The sequence below is a fragment of the Amphiura filiformis genome, chromosome 19 (assembly GCF_039555335.1).
Source record: "Amphiura filiformis chromosome 19, Afil_fr2py, whole genome shotgun sequence".
Lineage (NCBI taxonomy): Eukaryota > Metazoa > Echinodermata > Ophiuroidea > Amphilepidida > Amphiuridae > Amphiura > Amphiura filiformis.
The window spans coordinates 4,636,772-4,662,092 of NC_092646.1; the positions used below are offsets into that span (position 1 = coordinate 4,636,772).

The following is a 25,321-nucleotide window of genomic DNA, read 5'->3' on the forward strand; positions in this document are numbered from 1 at the left end:
GTCATTACCAATGTTATCTTCAGTAGACAGCACCTAATGTCATTACCAATGCTATCTTCAGTAGACAGCATCTGATGCCATTACCAATGCTATCTTCTGTAGACAGCATATGTCATTACCAATGCTATCTTCAGTAGACAGCATCATATGTCATTACCAATGCTATCTTCAGTAGACAGCATCTTATGTCATTACCAATGCTATCTTCAGTAGACAGCATATGATGTCAATACCAATGCTATCTTCAGTAGACAGCATCAGATGTCATTACCAATGCTATCTTCAGTAGACAGCATGTCATGTCATTACCAATGCTATCTTCAGTAGACAGCATCTGATGCCATTACCAATGCTATCTTCAGTAGACAACATGTCATGTCATTACCAATGCTATCTTCAGTAGACAGCATCTGATGCCATTACCAATGCTATTTTCAGTAGACAGCATCTGATGCCATTACCAATGCTATCTTCCGTAGACAGCATCTAATGTCATTACCAATGCTATCTTCAGTAGACAGCATCTGATATCATTACCAATGCTAACTTCAGTAGACAGCATCTGATGTCATTACCAATGCTATCTTCAGTAGACAGCTGTCATTACCAATGCTATCTTCAGTAGACAGCATCTGATGCCATTACCAATGCTATCTTCAGTAGACAGCATCTGATGCCATTACCAATGCTATCTTCCGTAGACAGCATCTAATGTCATTACCAATGCTATCTTCAGTAGACAGCATCTGATATCATTACCAATGCTAACTTCAGTAGACAGCATCTGATGTCATTACCAATGCTATCTTCAGTAGACAGCATCTGATGCCATTACCAATGCTATCTTCAGTAGACAGCATCTGATGCCATTACCAATGATATCTTCAGTAGACAGCATCTGATGCCATTACCAATGCTATCTTCCGTAGACAGCATCTAATGTCATTACCAATGCTATCTTCAGTAGACAGCATCTGATATCATTACCAATGCTAACTTCAGTAGACAGTATCTGATGTCATTACCAATGCTATCGTCAGTAGACAGCATCAAATGTCATTACCAATGCTATCTTCAGTAGAGAGCATCTGATGCCATTATCAAAGCTATCTTCAGTAGACAGCATCTCATGACATTACCAATGCTATCTTCAGTAGACAGCATCTGATGTCATTACCTATGCTATCTTCAGTAGACAGCATCTGATGTCACATTACCTATGCTATCTTCAGTAGACAGCATCTGATGTCATTACCAATGCTATCTTCAGTAGACAGCATCTGATGCCATTACCAATGCTATCTTCCGTAGACAGCATCTAATGTCATTACCAATGCTATCTTCAGTAGACAGCATCTGATATCATTACCAATGCTAACTTCAGTAGACAGCATTTGATGTCATTACCAATGCTATCGTCAGTAGACAGCATCAAATGTCATTACCAATGCTATCTTCAGTAGACAGCATCTGATGCCATTATCAAAGCTATCTTCAGTAGACAGCATCTCATATCATTACCAATGCTATCTTCAGTAGACAGCATCTGATGTCATTACCTATGCTATCTTCAGTAGACAGCATCTGATGTCATTACCAATGCTATCTTCAGTAGACAGCATATGATGTCATTACCTATGCTATCTTCAGTAGACAGCATCTGATGCCATTACCAATGCTATCTTCAGTAGACAGCATGTCATGTCATTACCAATGCTATCTTCAGTAGACAGCATCTGATGCCATTACCAATGCTATCTTCAGTAGACAGCATCTGATGCCATTACCAATGCTATCTTCCGTAGACAGCATCTAATGTCATTACCAATGCTATCTTCAGTAGACAGCATCTGATATCATTACCAATGCTAACTTCAGTAGACAGCATCTGATGTCATTACCAATGCTATCTTCAGTAGACAGCATCTGATGCCATTACCAATGCTATCTTCCGTAGACAGCATCTAATGTCATTACCAATGCTATCTTCAGTAGACAGCATCTGATATCATTACCAATGCTAACTTCAGTAGACAGCATCTGATGTCATTACCAATGCTATCGTCAGTAGACAGCATCAAATGTCATTACCAATGCTATCTTCAGTAGACAGCATCTGATGCCATTATCAAAGCTATCTTCAGTAGACAGCATCTCATGTCATTACCAATGCTATCTTCAGTAGACAGCATCTGATGTCATTACCTATGCTATCTTCAGTAGACAGCATCTGATGTCATTACCTATGCTATCTTCAGTAGACAGCATCTGATGTCATTACCAATGCTATCTTCAGTAGACAGCATCTGATGCCATTACCAATGCTATCTTCCGTAGACAGCATCTAATGTCATTACCAATGCTATCTTCAGTAGACAGCATCTGATATCATTACCAATGCTAACTTCAGTAGACAGCATTTGATGTCATTACCAATGCTATCGTCAGTAGACAGCATCAAATGTCATTACCAATGCTATCTTCAGTAGACAGCATCTGATGCCATTATCAAAGCTATCTTCAGTAGACAGCATCTCATGTCATTACCAATGCTATCTTCAGTAGACAGCATCTGATGTCATTACCTATGCTATCTTCAGTAGACAGCATCTGATGTCATTACCTATGCTATCTTCAGTAGACAGCATCTAATGTCATTACAAATGCTATCTTCAGTAGACAGCATCTGATGCCATTATCAAAGGTATCTTCCGTAGACAGCATCTAATGTCATTACCAATGCTATCTTCAGTAGACAGCATCAGATGTCATTACCAATGCTATCTTCAGTAGACAGCATCTTATGTCATTACCAATGCTATCTTCAGTAGACAGCATCTCATGTCATTACCAATGCTATCTTCAGTAGACAGCATCAAATGTCATTACCAATGCTTTCTTCAGTAGACAGCATCTAATGCCATTATAAATGCTATCTTCAGTAGACAACATCTCATGTCATTACCAATGCTATCTTCAGTAGACAGCATCATGTCATTACCAATGTTTTCTTCAGTAGACAGCATCTGATGCCATTACCAATGCTATCTTCAGTAGACAGCATCTATTGCCATTACCAATGCTATCTTCAGTAGACAGCATCTGATGTCATTACCAATGCTATCTTCAGTAGACAGCATCTCATGTCATTACCAATGCTATCTTCAGTAGACAGCATCTAATGTCATTACCAATGCTATCTTCAGTAGACGGCATCTGATGCCATTACCAATGCTATCTTCAGTAGACAGCATCTCATGTCATTACCAATGCTATCTTTTGTAGACAGCATATGATGTCAATACCAATGCTCTCTTCAGAAGACAGCATCTGCTGTCATTACCAATGTTTTCTTCAGTAGACAGCATCTGATGCCATTACCAATGCTATCTTCAGTAGACAGCATCTATTGCCATTACCAATGCTATCTTCAGTAGACAGCACCTGATGTCATTACCAATGCTATCTTCAGTAGACAGCATCTCATGTCATTACCAATGCTATCTTCAGTAGACAGCATCTGATGCCATTACCAATGCTATCTTCAGTAGACAGCATCTCATGTCATTACCAATGCTATCTTCAGTAGACAGCATCTCATGTCATTACCAATGCTATCTTCCGTAGACAGCATATGATGTCAATACCAATGCTCTCTTCAGTAGACAGCATCTGCTGTCATTACCAATGTTTTCTTCAGTAGACAGCATCTGATGCCATTACCAATGCTATCTTCAGTAGACAGCATCTATTGCCATTACCAATGCTATCTTCAGTAGACAGCATCTGATGTCATTACCAATGCTATCTTCAGTAGACAGCATCTCATGTCATTACCAATGCTATCTTCAGTAGACAGCATCTAATGTCATTACCAATGCTATCTTCAGTAGACGGCATCTGATGCCATTACCAATGCTATCTTCAGTAGACAGCATCTGATATCATTACCAATGCTATCTTCAGTAGACAGCATCTGATGCCATTACCAATGCTATCTTCCGTAGACAGCATCTGATGCCATTACCAATGCTATCTTCCGTAGACAGCATCTGATGCCATTACCAATGCTATCTTCCGTAGACAGCATCTGATGCCATTACCAATGCTATCTTCAGTAGACAGCATCTGATGCCATTACCAATGCTATCTTCCGTAGACAGCATCTGATGCCATTACCAATGCTATCTTCCGTATACAGCATCTGATGCCATTACCAATGCTATCTTCAGTAGACAGCATCTGATGCCATTACCAATGCTATCTTCAGTAGACAGCATCTGATATCATTACCAATGCTATCTTCAGTAGACAGCATCTGATGCCATTACCAATGCTATCTTCCGTAGACAGCATCTGATGCCATTACCAATGCTATCTTCAGTAGACAGCATCTGATGTCATTACCAATGCTATCTTCAGTAGACAGCATCTGATGCCATTACCAATGCTATCTTCAGTAGACAGCATCTGATGTCAATACCAATGCTATCTTCAGTAGACAGCATCTGATGCCATTACCAATGCTATCTTCAGTAGACAGCATCTCATGTCATTACCAATGCTATCGTCACTAGACAGCATCTCATGTCATTACCAATGCTATCGTCAGTAGACAGCATCTAATGTCATTACCAATGCTATCTTCAGTAGACAGCATCTGATGTCATTACCAATGCTATCTTCAGTAGACAGCATCTAATGTCATTACCAATGCTATCTTCAGTAGACAGCATCTGATGCCATTACCAATGCTATCTTCAGTAGACAGCATCTGATGTCATTACCAATGCTATCTTCAGTAGACAGCATCAAATGTCATTACCAATGCTTTCTTCAGTAGACAGCATCTAATGCCATTATAAATGCTATCTTCAGTAGACAACATCTCATGTCATTACCAATGCTATCTTCAGTAGACAGCATCATGTCATTACCAATGCTATCTTCAGTAGACAGCATCTAATGCCATTACCAATGCTATCTTCAGTAGACAGCATATGATGTCAATACCAATGCTATCTTCAGTAGACAGCATCAGATGTCATTACCAATGCTATCTTCAGTAGACAGCATCTGATGCCATTACCATTGCTATCTTCCGTAGACAGCATCTGATGCCATTACCAATGCTATCTTCAGTAGACAGCATCTGATGTCAATACCAATGCTATCTTCAGTAGACAGCATCAGATGTCATTACCAATGCTATCTTCAGTAGACAGCATCTTATGTCATTACCAATGCTATCTTCAGTAGACAGCATATGATGTCAATACCAATGCTATCTTCAGTAGACAGCATCAGATGTCATTACCAATGCTATCTTCAGTAGACAGCATATGATGTCAATACCAATGCTATCTTCAGTAGACAGTATCTGATGTCATTACCAATGCTATCTTCAGTAGACAGTATCTGATGTCATTACCAATGCTATCTTCAGTAGACAGCATCTCATGTCATTACCAATGCTATCTTCAGTAGACAGCATCTGATGCCATTACCAATGCTATCTTCAGTAGACAGCATCTCATGTCATTACCAATGCTATCTTCAGTAGACAGCATCTCATGTCATTACCAATGCTATCTTCAGTAGACAGCATATGATGTCAATACCAATGCTCTCTTCAGTAGACAGCATCTGCTGTCATTACCAATGTTATCTTCAGTAGACAGCACCTAATGTCATTACCAATGCTATCTTCAGTAGACAGCATCTGATGCCATTACCAATGCTATCTTCTGTAGACAGCATATGTCATTACCAATGCTATCTTCAGTAGACAGCATCATATGTCATTACCAATGCTATCTTCAGTAGACAGCATCTTATGTCATTACCAATGCTATCTTCAGTAGACAGCATATGATGTCAATACCAATGCTATCTTCAGTAGACAGCATCAGATGTCATTACCAATGCTATCTTCAGTAGACAGCATGTCATGTCATTACCAATGCTATCTTCAGTAGACAGCATCTGATGCCATTACCAATGCTATCTTCAGTAGACAACATGTCATGTCATTACCAATGCTATCTTCAGTAGACAGCATCTGATGCCATTACCAATGCTATTTTCAGTAGACAGCATCTGATGCCATTACCAATGCTATCTTCCGTAGACAGCATCTAATGTCATTACCAATGCTATCTTCAGTAGACAGCATCTGATATCATTACCAATGCTAACTTCAGTAGACAGCATCTGATGTCATTACCAATGCTATCTTCAGTAGACAGCTGTCATTACCAATGCTATCTTCAGTAGACAGCATCTGATGCCATTACCAATGCTATCTTCAGTAGACAGCATCTGATGCCATTACCAATGCTATCTTCCGTAGACAGCATCTAATGTCATTACCAATGCTATCTTCAGTAGACAGCATCTGATATCATTACCAATGCTAACTTCAGTAGACAGCATCTGATGTCATTACCAATGCTATCTTCAGTAGACAGCATCTGATGCCATTACCAATGCTATCTTCAGTAGACAGCATCTGATGCCATTACCAATGATATCTTCAGTAGACAGCATCTGATGCCATTACCAATGCTATCTTCCGTAGACAGCATCTAATGTCATTACCAATGCTATCTTCAGTAGACAGCATCTGATATCATTACCAATGCTAACTTCAGTAGACAGCATCTGATGTCATTACCAATGCTATCGTCAGTAGACAGCATCAAATGTCATTACCAATGCTATCTTCAGTAGACAGCATCTGATGCCATTATCAAAGCTATCTTCAGTAGACAGCATCTCATGACATTACCAATGCTATCTTCAGTAGACAGCATCTGATGTCATTACCTATGCTATCTTCAGTAGACAGCATCTGATGTCATTACCTATGCTATCTTCAGTAGACAGCATCTGATGTCATTACCAATGCTATCTTCAGTAGACAGCATCTGATGCCATTACCAATGCTATCTTCCGTAGACAGCATCTAATGTCATTACCAATGCTATCTTCAGTAGACAGCATCTGATATCATTACCAATGCTAACTTCAGTAGACAGCATTTGATGTCATTACCAATGCTATCGTCAGTAGACAGCATCAAATGTCATTACCAATGCTATCTTCAGTAGACAGCATCTGATGCCATTATCAAAGCTATCTTCAGTAGACAGCATCTCATATCATTACCAATGCTATCTTCAGTAGACAGCATCTGATGTCATTACCTATGCTATCTTCAGTAGACAGCATCTGATGTCATTACCAATGCTATCTTCAGTAGACAGCATATGATGTCATTACCTATGCTATCTTCAGTAGACAGCATCTGATGCCATTACCAATGCTATCTTCAGTAGACAGCATGTCATGTCATTACCAATGCTATCTTCAGTAGACAGCATCTGATGCCATTACCAATGCTATCTTCAGTAGACAGCATCTGATGCCATTACCAATGCTATCTTCCGTAGACAGCATCTAATGTCATTACCAATGCTATCTTCAGTAGACAGCATCTGATATCATTACCAATACTAACTTCAGTAGACAGCATCTGATGTCATTACCAATGCTATGCCTTCAGTAGACAGCATCTGATGCCATTACCAATGCTATCTTCAGTAGACAGCATCTGATATCATTACCAATGCTAACTTCAGTAGACAGCATCTGATGTCATTACCAATGCTATCGTCAGTAGACAGCATCAAATGTCATTACCAATGCTATCTTCAGTAGACAGCATCTGATGCCATTATCAAAGCTATCTTCAGTAGACAGCATCTCATGTCATTACCAATGCTATCTTCAGTAGACAGCATCTGATGTCATTACTTATGCTATCTTCAGTAGACAGCATCTGATGTCATTACCTATGCTATCTTCAGTAGACAGCATCTGATGTCATTACCAATGCTATCTTCAGTAGACAGCATCTGATGCCATTACCAATGCTATCTTCCGTAGACAGCATCTAATGTCATTACCAATGCTATCTTCAGTAGACAGCATCTGATATCATTACCAATGCTAACTTCAGTAGACAGCATTTGATGTCATTACCAATGCTATCGTCAGTAGACAGCATCAAATGTCATTACCAATGCTATCTTCAGTAGACAGCATCTGATGCCATTATCAAAGCTATCTTCAGTAGACAGCATCTCATGTCATTACCAATGCTATCTTCAGTAGACAGCATCTGATGTCATTACCTATGCTATCTTCAGTAGACAGCATCTGATGTCATTACCAATGCTATCTTCAGTAGACAGCATATGATGTCATTACCTATGCTATCTTCAGTAGACAGCATCTGATGCCATTACCAATGCTATCTTCAGTAGACAGCATGTCATGTCATTACCAATGCTATCTTCAGTAGACATTACTGATGCCATTACCAATGCTATCTTCAGTAGACAGCATCTGATGCCATTACCAATGCTATCTTCCGTAGACAGCATCTAATGTCATTACAAATGCTATCTTCAGTAGACAGCATCTGATATCATTACCAATGCTAACTTCAGTAGACAGCATCTGATGTCATTACCAATGCTATCTTCAGTAGACAGCATCTGATGCCATTACCAATGCTATCTTCAGTAGACAGCATCTGATGCCATTACCAATGATATCTTCAGTAGACAGCATCTGATGCCATTACCAATGCTATCTTCCGTAGACAGCATCTAATGTCATTACCAATGCTATCTTCAGTAGACAGCATCTGATATCATTACCAATGCTAACTTCAGTAGACAGCATCTGATGTCATTACCAATGCTATCGTCAGTAGACAGCATCAAATGTCATTACCAATGCTATCTTCAGTAGACAGCATCTGATGCCATTATCAAAGCTATCTTCAGTAGACAGCATCTCATGTCATTACCAATGCTATCTTCAGTAGACAGCATCTGATGTCATTACCTATGCTATCTTCAGTAGACAGCATCTGATGTCATTACCTATGCTATCATCAGTAGACAGCATCTGATGTCATTACCAATGCTATCTTCAGTAGACAGCATCTGATGTCATTACCTATGCTATCTTCAGTAGACAGCATCTGATGTCATTACCTATGCTATCTTCAGTAGACAGCATCTAATGTCATTACAAATGCTATCTTCAGTAGACAGCATCTGATGCCATTATCAAAGGTATCTTCCGTAGACAGCATCTAATGTCATTACCAATGCTATCTTCAGTAGACAGCATCAGATGTCATTACCAATGCTATCTTCAGTAGACAGCATCTTATGTCATTACCAATGCTATCTTCAGTAGACAGCATCTCATGTCATTACCAATGCTATCTTCAGTAGACAGCATCAAATGTCATTACCAATGCTTTCTTCAGTAGACAGCATCTAATGCCATTATAAATGCTATCTTCAGTAGACAACATCTCATGTCATTACCAATGCTATCTTCAGTAAACAGCATCATGTCATTACCAATGCTATCTTCAGTAGACAGCATCTAATGCCATTACCAATGCTATCTTCAGTAGACAGCATATGATGTCAATACCAATGCTATCTTCAGTAGACAGCATCAGATGTCATTACCAATGCTATCTTCAGTAGACAGCATCTGATGCCATTACCATTGCTATCTTCCGTAGACAGCATCTGATGCCATTACCAATGCTATCTTCAGTAGACAGCATCTGATGTCAATACCAATGCTATCTTCAGTAGACAGCATCAGATGTCATTACCAATGCTATCTTCAGTAGACAGCATCTTATGTCATTACCAATGCTATCTTCAGTAGACAGCATATGATGTCAATACCAATGCTATCTTCAGTAGACAGCATCAGATGTCATTACCAATGCTATCTTCAGTAGACAGCATATGATGTCAATACCAATGCTATCTTCAGTAGACAGCATCAGATGTCATTACCAATGCTATCTTCAGTAGACAGCATATGATGTCAATACCAATGCTATCTTCAGTAGACAGCATCTCATGTCATTACCAATGCTATCTTCCTTAGACAGCATGATGTCAATACCAATGCTCTCTTCAGTAGACAGTATCTGATGTCATTACCAATGCTATCTTCAGTAGACAGCATCTAATGTCATTACCAATGCTATCTTCAGTAGACAGCATCTGATGCCATTACCAATGCTATCTTCAGTAGACAGCATCAGATGTCATTACCAATGCTATCTTCAGTAGACAGCATCTTATGTCATTACCAATGCTATCTTCAGTAGACAGCATCAGATGTCATTACCAATGCTATCTTCAGTAGACAGCATCTTATGTCATTACCAATGCTATCTTCAGTAGACAACTGATGTCATTTATATCCCCAATATGGTTCAGTTCTGAAATTGTTACCATTTTTCCAAGTGTAAGGATAATCTGCTTAAAATAAAATAAGTCTGATAAAAATACCATATAGGCCTACACATTACGTATAGACGTGACGATTATCATTCCACTTTATACAGTACTACAGAAAGCTAAAGAATAAAGGTACCGGTTGTGTTCACCCCTGTATATCCTAAATAAAGCCCGGAAATAAAGACAAATGTCAAAATTAAAACAAGCAGCCTGTCTTTGGTTAGGATATACAGGGGGTGAACATAACTGGTACCATAATTCTTTGGCTAACTGTATTATACAGTTCTATAATACTGATATATTTGTCATTATATACCTCATATCGAGTCCTATATCGGTATACAAAACAAATATTGACTGCTTTATTCGGGACATGGTTAAGATTATAGGCCCGCGGTGATATCAAAAACCTCGGCTGCGCCTGGGGTCATAGCATGGTTTTGAGATCTTGGCCCCTCATAGCAGTCAATATTTGTATAATATTTAAAAAATGAGAGGAATTTCCAAAATATATAAACATTCCATTCCCTATTTTTTGTTTTTTATAGTCACAGAAATATTGGGGCAAAAAAGTGTATTTTTGTGACTTTGCAAACATTAGGTTCTTTATCCATATCCAGTGCAGTGCAGTGCAGTGCATTATTATTCCAAATTATGTATGACGCACACAAGATAAGAATCACAATAGGAAACAATGTAAGTTTACCTGAATTCTTTTTATTACACATAGAACTAGAGTAACAATTTATATACACAAGCAATAATGGTTTGAAACGTTTACATATTAATATGGATATGTTAGGCCCATCAAAGTCAATTCCGAGTTTATCGTCACTTTTTTTTCCAGGTTGGTGAGGTGACTTTTTCATTTTTCATTATTTCATCAGATTTCATTATTGACCTAAAATGCATGTTGATTGGAAATAAATGCGACAAAGAAATTTTCACGAAAGGTAGGGACTAAAAAAAATAGAAAAGAGCCTGGTTTTGCTTCCAAGTTATGAATTTATATGTTTTACAAACAAAACTATATAATTTGACGCGGGTATTTTTGGTTTCCAAAAAGTGATGCGGGCGGGGGACGATAAACTCGGAATCAACTTTCACGCGCCTTATGTGTACTTTTTTGCTTACTATTTGGCATGATATATCTACAATTAATGTAAATCTGCCACACACACTGAACAACATGTTTACAGGGGCAGGGGGACTTGTATTTCAAATTGAATAAGTATATCACCCAAGTATAGGGCCTCTCAAAAACTATCCAGGGAGCGTAGCCAGAGGGGCACAGGGAGTGCAAACCCCCCAAAAAAAACCTTCCAGGGATAAAATGGGGATGGCAAAGAGTGTCTTAAGTTAGACCAAAAATGGGACAAAAACGAGGACAAAAATTTGGATTTGCCCCCTCATATTAAAATCCTGTCTACGTTACTGGACCCATCAGTAGTGGTACTGCACTGGTACGGCAGAGTACCAGGTAGGTACCTTGGCAACGGTGCACCTGTGCAGGCAGCATTAGGAATCGTGTAGTGCAAGTAAGGTACACCCATTGCGTGTTTCCGTCATATGTGAGGAGAGCCTCGATCCGACAGCATACATGAATGGGAATCGAACCCGTCATATAACGTTAGCGTATAGTTATGTAATTCTTCCTTTCATGTCATGCCAGGTCGAGGCTCTCCTTGCATCATGGAGGAACCATGCAATAGACGAATAGGCCGATACCATTTTATGGTTCAGCAAAAAAAAATGAACCCAAAGCAAGTACTACATTGATACTATTAAAAAGCAGGTATTTCCAAGTTTTTTTAGTACAATTTCGACCAGAATTTTACATTCATTTCAACTGATTTTTGTTATAATGTGCCGAGTTTAGTTCTCCTTTTGGAGTAACATCTGTGAGCTTAAGGTACCTCCTTTCCCCCATTTGTGTTGTTTTTGATACCCTAAATGAGATATCATGCCCAGACATGAAAAGAACCTTTTTACCAAGTTGTTATTTTATATCTGGGTCAAATACACCTTGAAATACAAGTGCCCCCCCCCCCCCGGACTGTTACTTAAAGTCTCCAAAAACCTGTATGATCATGATAATCCCTCATTTCAAATCTTTAGTTTTGGTTTCTCTTTTGTTCAGAAACCAAAAATCAAGGGATTAAAAAGTAGAGCTGATCTGGTCTGCAATCATAACACTAGTATGCTGAGAGGACACAGTATAGGGTATATAACCCATGAGATAATTACAAATGAATGATCAAACACAGAATTGTCATCTTCTGTTAGACTGTGCTTGACAATGAAAATGATGTTTATGGCTCTTGCTTTCATGTGCAGACCTTAAGGCCCTGTATATGCATAGGCTGTTGTTGCCTTGTTCCCTTGTTCCCATGTGACCTGCCACACAGACAACGAACCTTTAGCAAAACAAAGGTTTGTTGTCTGTGTGGCAGGTCACATGGGAACAAGTGAACACAGAACAAGGGCACACGCCACAAGGGAACAGCCTATGGATACAGGGCCTTAAGCCACAATGTGTGATTTGATCCACAGCCACGCCCTCAGTTTTTCTTGAATTTCTACTTTTTACATGATTGTAATGCCCAGTGGTGTACTAAAATACCATGTGAAAGACTAAGCCTGAAGTGCTTTAATGACAGCAAGTTTTCATATTAAATATCTGGTTTTATTCAGAGTTCACCAATCAAGTGACCGAAACCACGTTCTGTGAATGTCAGTTCATGTGTACACACATATTGAATCAGTGACTGTGTGCATATCGCTATTCATATTACGTCTTGTTTGTACATCCCAGCTGTGTGATGCTCTGTGCAATAATATGTACAGGGTGTCCCAATAAAAACAGAACCCTCATTGCGCCCTCTTTTTCTCCTATTTCTGAAAGGTTGATCAAATGTATTTTGGTATGTAAGGCTGCGATCACATGAAGTATACGGTATTCGCTATTCGTTGAACGAAATACGCTCATTTGATCAGGCCAAGTTCACATAGGAGTCAGCCTGATTGAATGAGCGTATTTCATATAGCGAATAGCCTACTTCTATGTGATCGCAGCCTAAGGAACCGGTAAATAGTTAGCTTTAACAAACAAAACAATTATTTAAATCGGCTCACAACTTTCGAAGATATGCTCTTTTAAAGAAATGTACCCTTTTTTTACTCTGTCCACGGCAGAGGTTTGGCTACTTCAAAGATTGAAAAGGAGTACACGTACCATGCATGAATATCAAGCATTCCTCAATGATGACTTTATAAAATAACAAAATTTATTTAGGGAATTAGCTTCACCATGGGGCCTATGGGCCATGGATTGTATTACCGGTAAGTGCCATTTAGTCTGAAAAATGGACGTGGGATGGTACTTCTCTTGCTATACTTGCAATGAAACTTTTATGCCTTTTTGTTTTATTATGTTTCTTACTTTCTTGTTTCTTGCTTTTTACAATGAAACATTTTCTCTTTTTGGGATAAAAGGTAGCCTGAAAATGGGCTGTTTGGTATGTCCTTGATTCTTCTGAAGTGAGTTTACTGTGCCTTTTTGCCCTCTACCTGGTTGCTTCCATGACTAATACAGGTTTCATCCCTGGTCCTTATTGCATCAATTGCACTACATACCCTCCTTATACTTGCGAATGCAGCAGTTATACGGTTGCAAAGATGTTGGAGGCTAGCTGATGATCCTTGCTCATATTGAATGCGTTCCAAAGCCTTATGCTATTATCTTTCCATGCCATTAACCGTGTCTTTCATTTTAATCTTTGATACAGCCAAAACTCAACCGGGGACAGAGTGAGGGCACAATAAGAGTTCCATTTTGGGACACCCTATATGTAATGCGATCAGTGAGCTAATACACACATTTTCTTCTTTTTACTTCATTTGTTTGGCTCGACATTAAAAGGGGGCAATGTAATCAGTGGAAACTAACATTTGAATAGGAATATAAATAAATGCAAATCACACATGGCTTCAAAGCCATAATAATTATATGATATTTAAATTTTGTTATTCTTTGCCAAACTATTAAGTAAGGTTTCCTGGTCATTTTAAGCCAAATGAATGAGGTAAAATGAAAGAAATACCACTTAAATGTGTTGTTCAGTGGGGGTTTAATGTCTGAATTAAGACTTTATTAATAACCATACTAAATTGCTCTGTTTTCCTACGCAATACTAGCACGATGCTCTAATTGAGCCACAGAGGCACACTGTTGCATAACACCGGCGTGTCCAGGATCTTTTCCTGTGGGGGCTCAGAGGGGCTTTCAGAGTTATGCGGGGGTCTTAATGGCTAAAATCGCCAAAAAACAGCTGATTTTGCATGGCTTTTAACAAAGTGCGGGGGCTTCAGCACCCAAAGCCCCCCCCTCCCCAGACCAACCACTGCATAAGCACACAACCATATGAATCAAATTGATATGACCAGATTTAATTTATGATTGGTCATTGGAGTGAGGACTTTCTTTTTGTGTTGTATTTATAACAGGTTCACAGGTTCCACCTAAAGTCTTTTCAGAATAACTCCAATAGTTGCTCATTTTGTTTTACACATGTGGTCCAATTTAAAATGTCAAACATTGTGGTCGGTCACAATGCCTCATTGCATCAATAGAAACCATGCATTTCTGAAAGGCAAAAAAAGGTTTGTCTCAAAGCTCACGAGTGGTTTGAAAACAAATGCGAAATGCGACAGATTTTGGCAGATTTTTCCAGAAATTTTTTTTTTAATTTGAAATAAAAAATTTTTCCAAATTTCTTTTTTTTTTTTTTTCAAATCGTAGCGATTTTACAAATGCACGCACAAGCTTTGAGACAAACAAATTTTTTTTTGCCAAAGTTGCATTTTGGTTTTAATTTAAATCTCACACAATTCATGCAGAATGTAGTATACAATTGGTCCATAAGTGCAAATTTCAAAACTGTATTTTCCTAACATGAGCCATTGTAAATTGGGACAAAAATGTGCAACCAAATACTTTTATAATTTGTTAATTTTGTAAAAACTTTTACAGTGGAACTTGTGAATAGAACCCTTGATTACAAAAATAAACATCCTCCTCATCAGTTACGCTCTATATTGACGACTTGGCGCATCCACCAATGACGGCTATATATAGGCAGTTAAGTCCAAGGTCGTTTTACTACCAGTCTTGGCGCATCCACCAATAACAGCTATAGGCAGTTAAGTCCAAGGTCGTTTTACTACCAGTCTTGGCGCATCCACCAATGACAGCTATATATAGGCAGTTAAGTCCGAGGTCGTTTTACTACCAGTCTACAATATTGTTTCTTTAAATGCCAAGTTGTTTTGCTGGCGTTTCTTCAGATGGTCTCATTTATTGTTCAAATCACCTCAGTCTTCTTGTTTTGTTTATTTCACTCCATGAAAGCAGTAAAGATACATGTTTTCGTTGAATTAAGAATGAACAACTAAAATTAGTTTGTGATTTGCTGCCGTGGCCAGCCAATCTCTTTCTCCTCTTTATAATCATCTGATGTGTCCAATTGAGTGCCTAAATATTTGCATTTATCCCATGCAGTCTCACCATTTCTTTTTATTTTGTATTGTTCAATCTTCATGTATAACCTTGTGCACTGACTACTCAGACAACCCGTACAATGACCGACCTAAGAGCTTCTCAGCACTTCGGAACTCTTCACTTTCTGCAATGATGAAGGTCAGATGAAGACAACTTATGCATAGGTCCTGAAAATTGTGCATAAAATTGCTGAATATATCATCCTATAGGCCACACATCTCTGAAATAAAACATATTATAAAAGCTTGATCAAATCTTTATGAAAAGTCACATCCTGTTCACATTTGTTTAAGGATTAATTAATCAAGGTCAAATATTTTGTCTTTTAGCCTTTTCTAATGTATTGCTTTTAGAATCATGTCACCTTTTCCATTTTTAAAATGCTTATGTTTGCTTGGACGGTATCAGGAGATTCCAGTTTACAAGTGTGCACTCTGCAGACATCAACAATTTTTATTTTGTATTATATATCATAAATTTGGATCCTTGTACTAGTTGCTATAATAAGACTGTTTTGCTTCCATTTTAAAACTATTTTGACTTTGCAAACAGCTAATTAACATGGTATCATTTACAGTATTTTTTGCTATCTACTGCTGATAGCAATGAAAAATTACACATATCACTAACTTGATGCATTACTGCATTTTTTCACTTCATTTACAAATGTTTTTTTATGTATTGAATAATAGAAAGTAAAATATTGCTTGGACTTGAAAAACAACTGCATGATTCTTATGGGTTTTGTTTTTCATTTATTGAATTTGAAGGACTGGGAAGACATTGTGTTTCTCTTTAATTTATAGATTATCACTTGCCTCATTAACTGATTTGTTGGATATTTCAACAAATTAAAAATGTATCAAAGTACAGTGTTCTGATTTTAGTTTGGATGGAATGATTTAGAATTTATATATTTTACTCCATCAGCTAAACTGAATATATTATGCAAGTTTATGCATGTAGGGCTACTATGTATTAGGTATGGTTTGCATATTAGTCACTTGGAAAGCAACCTTTAACCAAATCCACACCACCCCTGTGTTAGATTTTGCAACTATCTTCCACAGGGGATATGAATTTCAAATGGAATGAACACAATCGGCAGCAGCTCCATTTGGATTTCATACACCCTCTGAGAAAGATTTAACCTGAATCTTCCACTGGAGGATGAGTTTCAAATAGATCTGCTAATGTACTTGTTTCTGGGAAGATATTTCCAAAATCTTCCACAGGGGTAGTGTGGATATTGAGTGGCATATATGGCCTAATACATAGATAATGCCTTGATTAACTTTGACACGAAAAATAGGAAAGAATCTTCTGTGAATTTTGTTCATTTTGAACAATTCCAAGTAAAACGAAGGTGGTTTACTCACGTTTTAGTGACGTTTCACCACTACACTAGTGGCTTCTTCAGACTGGCAACTCATCACATCTGACTGCTTGCTTTTATAGGCAACAGGAAGCACCGTAGAGGGCGTGATGAGTTGGTCAAAGATGTTGTTGAGTGAGTAGGCCCCCTCGTCCTTGTTGAGAGTGTCTTGTCCTTTTCGGCGGATCCAGATGGCTTCTTTTAGCCACCTGGTGGTCTTGTCTGCTTCACGATCAATCACTTTTGAGTCCTCCCAATTGATGGAGTGATTTGTAGAGGCTACATGATCAGTGATGGCGGATTTGTGAATGTCTGTGACAGATGATTGGCGTTTTGCTCGAGTAAATGGTTTTGATTCAAATTTCTCCACCTCTTTCTGATGCTCTTTGAGTCGGATGCCAAAGGCGACCCGTTTCACCAATGTAGGAACTTGGGCAGTCTCCGCAGGGTATTTCATAAATGGCTTCCGCTTTCTGTTGAGGGAGAAGTTTATCCTTTGGATGGGCGAGCATATTGCGGATGGTGCGATGTGGCTTCATGGCTGTGGAAAATCCGTGTTTTTAAACACCCTGGACCACACGCTCGGATACGCCTCTATATAGGGAACCACAACCATGCCTTTGGTTTTTCACTATCATCTTTTCGTTTGGAGGAAAGTTTTGTCTTAGGAGTGGATCTGTCTTTTTTGACTTTATTGATTGACCAATCCGGGTAACGCCGCGTGGTCAACGCTCAGCGGATGTTTCCCTCCTCTTTTGTCTGTCCGTTTCCTCGGTAACCAACGCGTCACTCCTGTCTAACAGCGTTCTAACAACACCCAGCTTTTGATGTAAAGGGTGGTGGGAGGAGAACTGAAGATATTGGTCAGTGTGCGTTTTCTTGCGGTAGATACAGAGTTTCACTGATCCATCCGGCTTTCTAGTAATTAAGGTGTCGAGGAAAGGAATCAAACCTTCTCACTCAACAACATCTTTGACCAACTCATCACGCCCTCTCACGGTGCTTCCTGTTGCCTATAAAAGCAAGCAGTCAGATGTGATGAGTTGCCAGTCTGAAGAAGCCACTAGTGTAGTGGTGAAACGTCACTAAAACGTGAGTAAACCAACCGTTTTACTTGGAATTGTTCAAAATGAACAAAATTCACAGTTGATATCAACATTCCTAATGAACTTGTTCAAAGATAGGAAAGAATCTTGTAGATTCTAAGCCTAAAAAGCCTGAATTGAAAAAGTTGCTAAGATTATCTCACCAGGAATTCCACAGATCATTCAAACAAATGATCAAGGTTAATGGATACCGCCTAACAGAAAGATGTCAATGTTGAGGTTGGTAAAGTTCTTCGACCCAGAACCTATGAAATTTCTCAGGTAGAAAGAATTCTGCAAGGCAAAAAATACAAAGCTTGTCAGTAGCCATAGAAGAAGTACATTTAATACATGCACAAATGCTATACAAGACAGGCTGATGATTCCAATACATTGTGTTGTTGCCACTGAGTATTGTAAATATGTAAACATTTCAAAGTTTGATAGCGGTGCATACAGGCTTTCTCCTTATTTCTCCATGGATGAGGAAGCTATATATGTGCAAAACTCACTATTCATTGACAATGCAGAAAGCAAGAGTCTATTATAACCAAGGTCCAATGATTTTTGTGCCTCACTACAAAATTTTCCTTTCCTTGGCAATTTTATTTCGCAAATTTCCGCGCAATTCTGTATGAAATGTAAATGAAACCGGTCCTTATTTTAAATCATCACAGTCATGCCAATCATTTGCTAATCTGTCTCGCACAAAGCGTTGCTTATCGTTTCAGCGTATGTGTGAAGAAACTTCGATTTATGTTGAAACAGCACACAAATGCATTTAAAAAGATATGCTATATGTTTTTTCTTCCTGTGTTTTATATTGTGTGTTTTATGTGTAAAGTTCCACACAATTTGCTATTTTTCTCATAAATTATTTGTCCATGATTATTACCATGCTTTTGTCACAACAAACCTCTATACTCACTGACTGGTTCAAGCGTGTAATCGTGATCAGTGGTAGACTCCACTCTGTTGAAAGTGAAAGCATGCAATGGGCTTTTCCATTTAAAATCCACAAATATCTTCCACTTGACTTACTTACTTGACTTATTTCGAGTGGTGTCCTCAAACTTTCTGTTCTCCATTGATGTCCTGAAGTCTGCTAGCTGCTTCCAATCAGTGTTTCCACCTCCCGTGCTTGGGTATCCAATGAACCATTTATGATGCGGGCTCCTCGCTTCTAGAACAATGGCCAGCAAACCGGATTCTTCTTTCCCTGATCTTGTGGCTTATTTTTGGAAGATCTCCATATAGGTCTGCATTTGTCATATGTTACTTCTTTGAAATCATCGACCCCCTCTAGTACTATACACCGTCATTTGTGACGCTTTCTCTCTTGTTATTGTAGGACATGAACTTTGTTTTACTTCCATTCATCTTCAGGCCCACTATTGCCGCTGAAGTCTCAACTCTGTGAAGCAGTTCTTGTGCTTGTTGTTTTCCTCAGACAACAGTGCAATGTCGTCAGCAAAATCAAAGTCTGTCACCACCACCGGTCCAACTCTCCTGCTTCACCTGTTTTCCAGGTGGAATCCTAGCTCCTCTTTATTTCCATCAAAAGCTATTCTCAGTGCAAAGTATTCCACATGTACCTCCACAATCTACATAGAAAAGAACATTAAAATTCATTTAAGACCTGCTGCTCATTTTTGGCAAAAAGCAATTGTCAAAAGTTTTACCATGTCCAAAGTCATATCAAATTAAAGGCACATCTGTATACTTCCCCATAAACTTCAGTAAAAAGCCTCCCAGCACTTAAAAGCATACACTTTCTGCAAGATAAGGTCTGGAGAATCTAAATCTAATCTAAACAAATACTCAATAAAAATTGAAAAAGCGTCATCTAATTGAGAAGAAAAATGGCCTTTGATGAAAACACAAATATTTATATGTGAATACAGATTAAACATTAAGTTACATTACATTATTACATAGTGCAGTTTTGAAGTATTGAATGCTGCAAGACTCTAGAACAGATGATGGGAGGTTATTCCACTCTGATATGGTATTTGAAAAAAAAACCTGTCATTTGTACACATTTGATGATACTCTCATGGACTGGAACTTCAGAGGATGATATTGTCTAGAAGTTAGATTAGACATCTGATGCATAGAAAACCCATAGGGCGAGTTTCCCGACAGGAGTCTTATTAAGCCGTAGTCTTAAGGTGGCCTTGAGGCTACTAAGCCTAGCCCGCTCTCGAAGCCGGAGTCTTAACTCTAGCCGGATTTCTTCAACGCAAATTCAACCTAGTCTTAGTGGCCTTGTAGGCTTAACGCTTGACAACCTCGTCCCTTTCAACCAGCGATTTAATTGTATAGGCTGTTGGAGGTAGATGTACATAAGCTGTGGTCCTCACGGTTTACCGTACTAACAAGGTTGCCGTCTCATAATCGCAGAATGTTCCGGCGCAAAGACTAGCCTGGACCAGCGGTCTTGTGCTTGGGCTTATACCGTAGACAACTTGATGTAAGAATATTGTGTCGTTTTTGTGTCTTTTATGTATTATTTTATTTCCACTTGATTTTTTATGAGTCCAACTTGTATGAATGATACGCCTATGCTTTATACTCGTGATTTTTTCTTTGCATCCCAAAAAGGGTAAAAACTGTAAAGTGTGCTGAGGCTTGTGGATCAACGTCTAGGCGTTGTGCCTGTGCGTAGCGCACTATAAATCACTGCGCTTTAAAAAAATTTTTTTAACTGTAAGCCTAATGGAAAGGAATCTGTGATTCCCCTAAAAAGGAAAGCAACCACACGTGCTATCTACTGCTGATAACAGTAGTCTTCTCAGAACTCACATGAAGTTATCTGTTGGTACAATATTTATAATTATTTAAGTAGAAGATATAGCAAAATTATATGCATCTTATCCGTAAATTCAGTTTTAATACTGCATACACTATTGTTTCGTGTCAAATATTTACTATATCTTTACCAATTTTGTCCTGCTTCTATTGGTATAATATAGGCACTCCAAAATAATATAGGCCTATATATGAAAAGTACAGTATCAAACTATTAAGGCTTGGATAGGGACAGGTGGTATCATATAGGTCTTCATAATGATGATGATGATGATGATGATGATGATGATGATCATCATCATCATCATGATCATGATGATGATGAAAGATTTTTTTTTTAATTATATCGTTGTTAAAAAAACCATCATTCAAAAAGAGTATAGGTCTTATGATAGCAACAGCTACTTAAAAAAATTCAACTAACTCAAATGAACACTAAAATAAAATGCTGAAATGTTCAACTAAATCGAACAATTACTTACCCACAGTGGCGTAACTAGACATTTTCATTTGGGCTGGGGTGGGGGAAAGCGGGGGAAAAACTAATAAATGAGGGGCAGGCATCGTTCATGCTGTTTGGGTTTGTAAGGGGTGGAGTGGGTCTGAGGAGTTATGGGATCTGCTTGGAATGTGTCCCGGAACATTGGCGTAGATTTCTTTTTTGACATGGGGGGTGGGATTGAAAAAAAATTATGGTACAAATGCCATATTTAAGGTATTAAAGCTGGTGACATGGTACAAAAGTAGGATAAATGCAATTTATTTAACCTTAAAAATTGAGTTTTTAAGGTTAAAATGACCAAATAATGAGGTTAATTAATAACTCTAAGAAGTAGGCCTAATTTACCTTTTTTCATGGGGGGGCAAGAGCTCCCCGCCCCCCTAGACGCTTGACTGCTTACTCATGTTAATTAAAAGACCGTCAAAAATATGAAAGATAAACTTTTGCGTTACAATTTAAATAATTTGTAAATTGAAATAGACCAAGGCTTACGACCTAAGACCTGCTCTGAGGCAGGGCCAAGAAAAGCCGCTGTAAGCCTGGTCTAACAGGCTTGCGTGAGACTACTGCTACAGAAGACTGATTTCGAGAAATGCAAATTTTACTGAAGCCTGGGGCTAATCCTACAAGCCTGGCCCACGGGCTAACGAAGCCTCGAGGCTATGGTAGCCGTGCTTCGGGAAATACGTTTTCAGTTAAGCCTGGTCTTACGACCTCTTAAGCCTTGAGGCTAGACAAGCCAATTGCTAAGCCACCCGTCGAGAAATTCGCCCATAGAGTCCTATAAGATTTCATAGATAAAATGCTGACTAGATCATCCTAGCCCGAAACATTTGGAAATGATTATGCTTTTTACCTCATCCTGTTTTGTCCATTTATATAGTAAAGGGAGAGCAGTGGGACTATCATGCTCCTTAGGTCATCAGAGCCTTCTTGAACATGGTTGAGGTGTGTAGCAAACTCCTTTATTTTGATGCCTTAGCAATAGGTGTGGAAAGATGCCTATAGGCCCTAAACGAAAGATTGAAAAAAAAAAAAAGCAATATTAAACAATGTATTCTTTTTATTAGTATATTTCTAGCTACCATGTTGGCCCAGATAGCTTTGATAAACAAAGCAAGAAATGGAAGAAAATAGTGCAGGAGAAAGGAGAGAAGACCACTCCCAAACACCATTTTGTACAATTTTACTCTTAGCCCTGATGCAAAGGCTGTTATACCCCTATGGGCCTGCCAAAAACCCTCTCGGCCTGCCAAAAGATCTCCCCCCCCCCCCAATTTTACCCTCCCCATGGCTCATAGTTATTGCACATGTCCTTAAAGAACATGCATCATTGGCTTAGTTATACATACACAATTAAACAACTTGTTTGTTTTCAACAACAACATCTTCTATGAACATTTTTGTATACCTTAAAGTCAATTGCCTTAGGTGTATCTATTGGTTAAATGCATGTAGAGTGCTATAGAAATTGGCCACAGTTGTTGAATGCTGTGTTGTTCACTGCTGCATCATACTCTGTCATATCAAGCCAGTCATCTTCGTCATCTTTTTATGGATTGTCATCTTCATCACTATATATAATGGGATATTTATACGTGAATACAGATTAAACATTAAGTTACATTACATTATTACATAGTGCAGTTTTGAAGTATTGAATGCTACAAGACTCTAGAACAGATGATGGGAGGTTATTCCACTCTGATATGGTATTTGAAAAAAAACCCTGTATTTGTACACATTTGATGATACTCTCATGGACCGGAACTTCAGAGGATGATATTGTCTAGAAGTTAGATTAGACATTGATGCATAGAAAACCCATAGAGTCCTATAAGATTTCATAGATAAAATGCCGACTAGATCATCCTAGCCCGAAACATTTGGAAATGATTATGCTTTTTACCTCATCCTGTTTTGTCCATTTATATAGTAAAGTGAGAGCAGTGGGACTATCATGCTCCTTAGGTCATCAGAGCCTTCTTGAACATGGTTGAGGTGTGTAGCAAACTCCTTTATTTTGATGCCTTAGCAATAGGTGTGGAAAGATGCCTATAGGCCCTAAACAAAAGATTGAAAAGAAAAAAGCAATATTAAACAATGTATTCTTTTCATTAGTATATTTCTAGCTACCATGCTGGCCCAGATAGCTTTGATAAACAAAGCAAGAAATGGAAGAAAATAGTGCAGGAGAAAGGCGAGAAGACCACTCCCAAACACAATTTTGTACAATTTTACTCTTAGCCCCGATGCAAAGGCTGTTATACCCCCTATGGGCCTGCCAAAAAACCCTCTCGGCCTGCAAAAAGATCTCCCCCCCCCCCCAATTTTACCCTCCCCAGGGCTCATAGTTATTGCATCCTAAAAGAACATGCATCATTGGCTTAGTTATACATACACAATTAAACAACTTGTTTGTTTTCAACAACTTCTTCTATGAACATTTTTGCATACCTTAGAGTCATCGACTTGAGTGTATCTATTAGCAAAACATGCATTGGCCACAGTTGTTGATACTGTGTTGTTCACTGCTGCATCATACTCTGTCATATCAAGCCAGTCATCTTCGTCATCTTTTTATGGATTGTCATCTAAATCACTATGGGATTACCTGCCTGAGGAAATTAAACCTGTAATTTCAAATAATTCAGTGTATTAATAATTTTAATCTAACTAGACATGACTAAGTATTACAGGAAATTTGGAAGTAATGCATTATATAATTTTGCTTTTTCTATTGCAAAGATTAGCTAGTATCTAATACTAACAAGCTCGGTCCCTGTGTGTGAATGTGATTTACTAATAGTCCAACATTTCCCTAAGTACATTTGATAACATAACCACCTTTTCAGTGTTACATCAGGGCCGTCGCTAGATCATTCCGGGTGTTGAGAAATAAATTTTGCTGGTATGGCCCGATTTACCTTTTGCTGGCACCTGTGCATGGCAACATAATTGCGACCCTGGCTAATTGGATTGAAGTCATCCCTCTCCCACAACTGTATTAACCCAAGTTTTTTCCAAGCTGTCCCACTACCAGGAAAAGCGCACAAAAATTTGAAAAAGTGCATGCGTAGTTTGCTATTTCAATGTTAAAATTCAAAGAGAGATGTACCGGAGTCACAGAGTCAGTGACAAAAATTTCTAAATCGTCCACTGATCTGCTACTAAAAGGACATTATCAGGACAACTGGGCATGAAGTGCACGAAAAAATTGCAATTTTAAATGCTAAAATTAACAAAATTGAGGACAATTGTTTCCTTAAATCGTGCCAAAGGAAGATGCATGGCCTTTTACAACTTTTGATCCAGCTAATGAGTTTTTTCTTCCAGGCATGAGAGGAGTTGCCCTAGCACTCATATTTATGATTTAGGCCTACATAATAGAAAGGATGAATTATAATTATTTTCAAGATTCATGTTCAAGTTTGAGATGAAAATTTTAAAAAATGAATCGTAAATTTTGTCAGAACATTTCTATCAACTGAGTAGGAGAGGACATTGACTTGCCATCCTGACCATGCAGTGCCGGATTTACCCTTTTTGGGGCCCTGGGCCAGGCCAAAATTTGGAGGCCCCCAATCTCACCGTGAGGAAGACATATGCACTCAAATAGCCATGTTTTGA

The 25,321-nt window shown here is 38.5% G+C and overlaps 1 long non-coding RNA gene across 1 annotated transcript in view; it reads right to left on the bottom strand.

Moving 5' to 3' along the window:
• The window catches only part of LOC140140849 (uncharacterized), a 350,554-nt gene that overhangs the window by 263,101 nt on the left and 62,132 nt on the right, over positions 1-25,321 (bottom strand). The window contains exons 6-9 of the long non-coding RNA XR_011857313.1: positions 24,149-24,324; positions 23,601-23,755; positions 23,103-23,265; positions 22,548-22,702 (exon numbers count right to left, since the gene is read on the bottom strand). This is a non-coding gene — a long non-coding RNA (uncharacterized lncRNA). The remainder of the gene's footprint in view (positions 1-22,547; positions 22,703-23,102; positions 23,266-23,600; positions 23,756-24,148; positions 24,325-25,321) is intronic.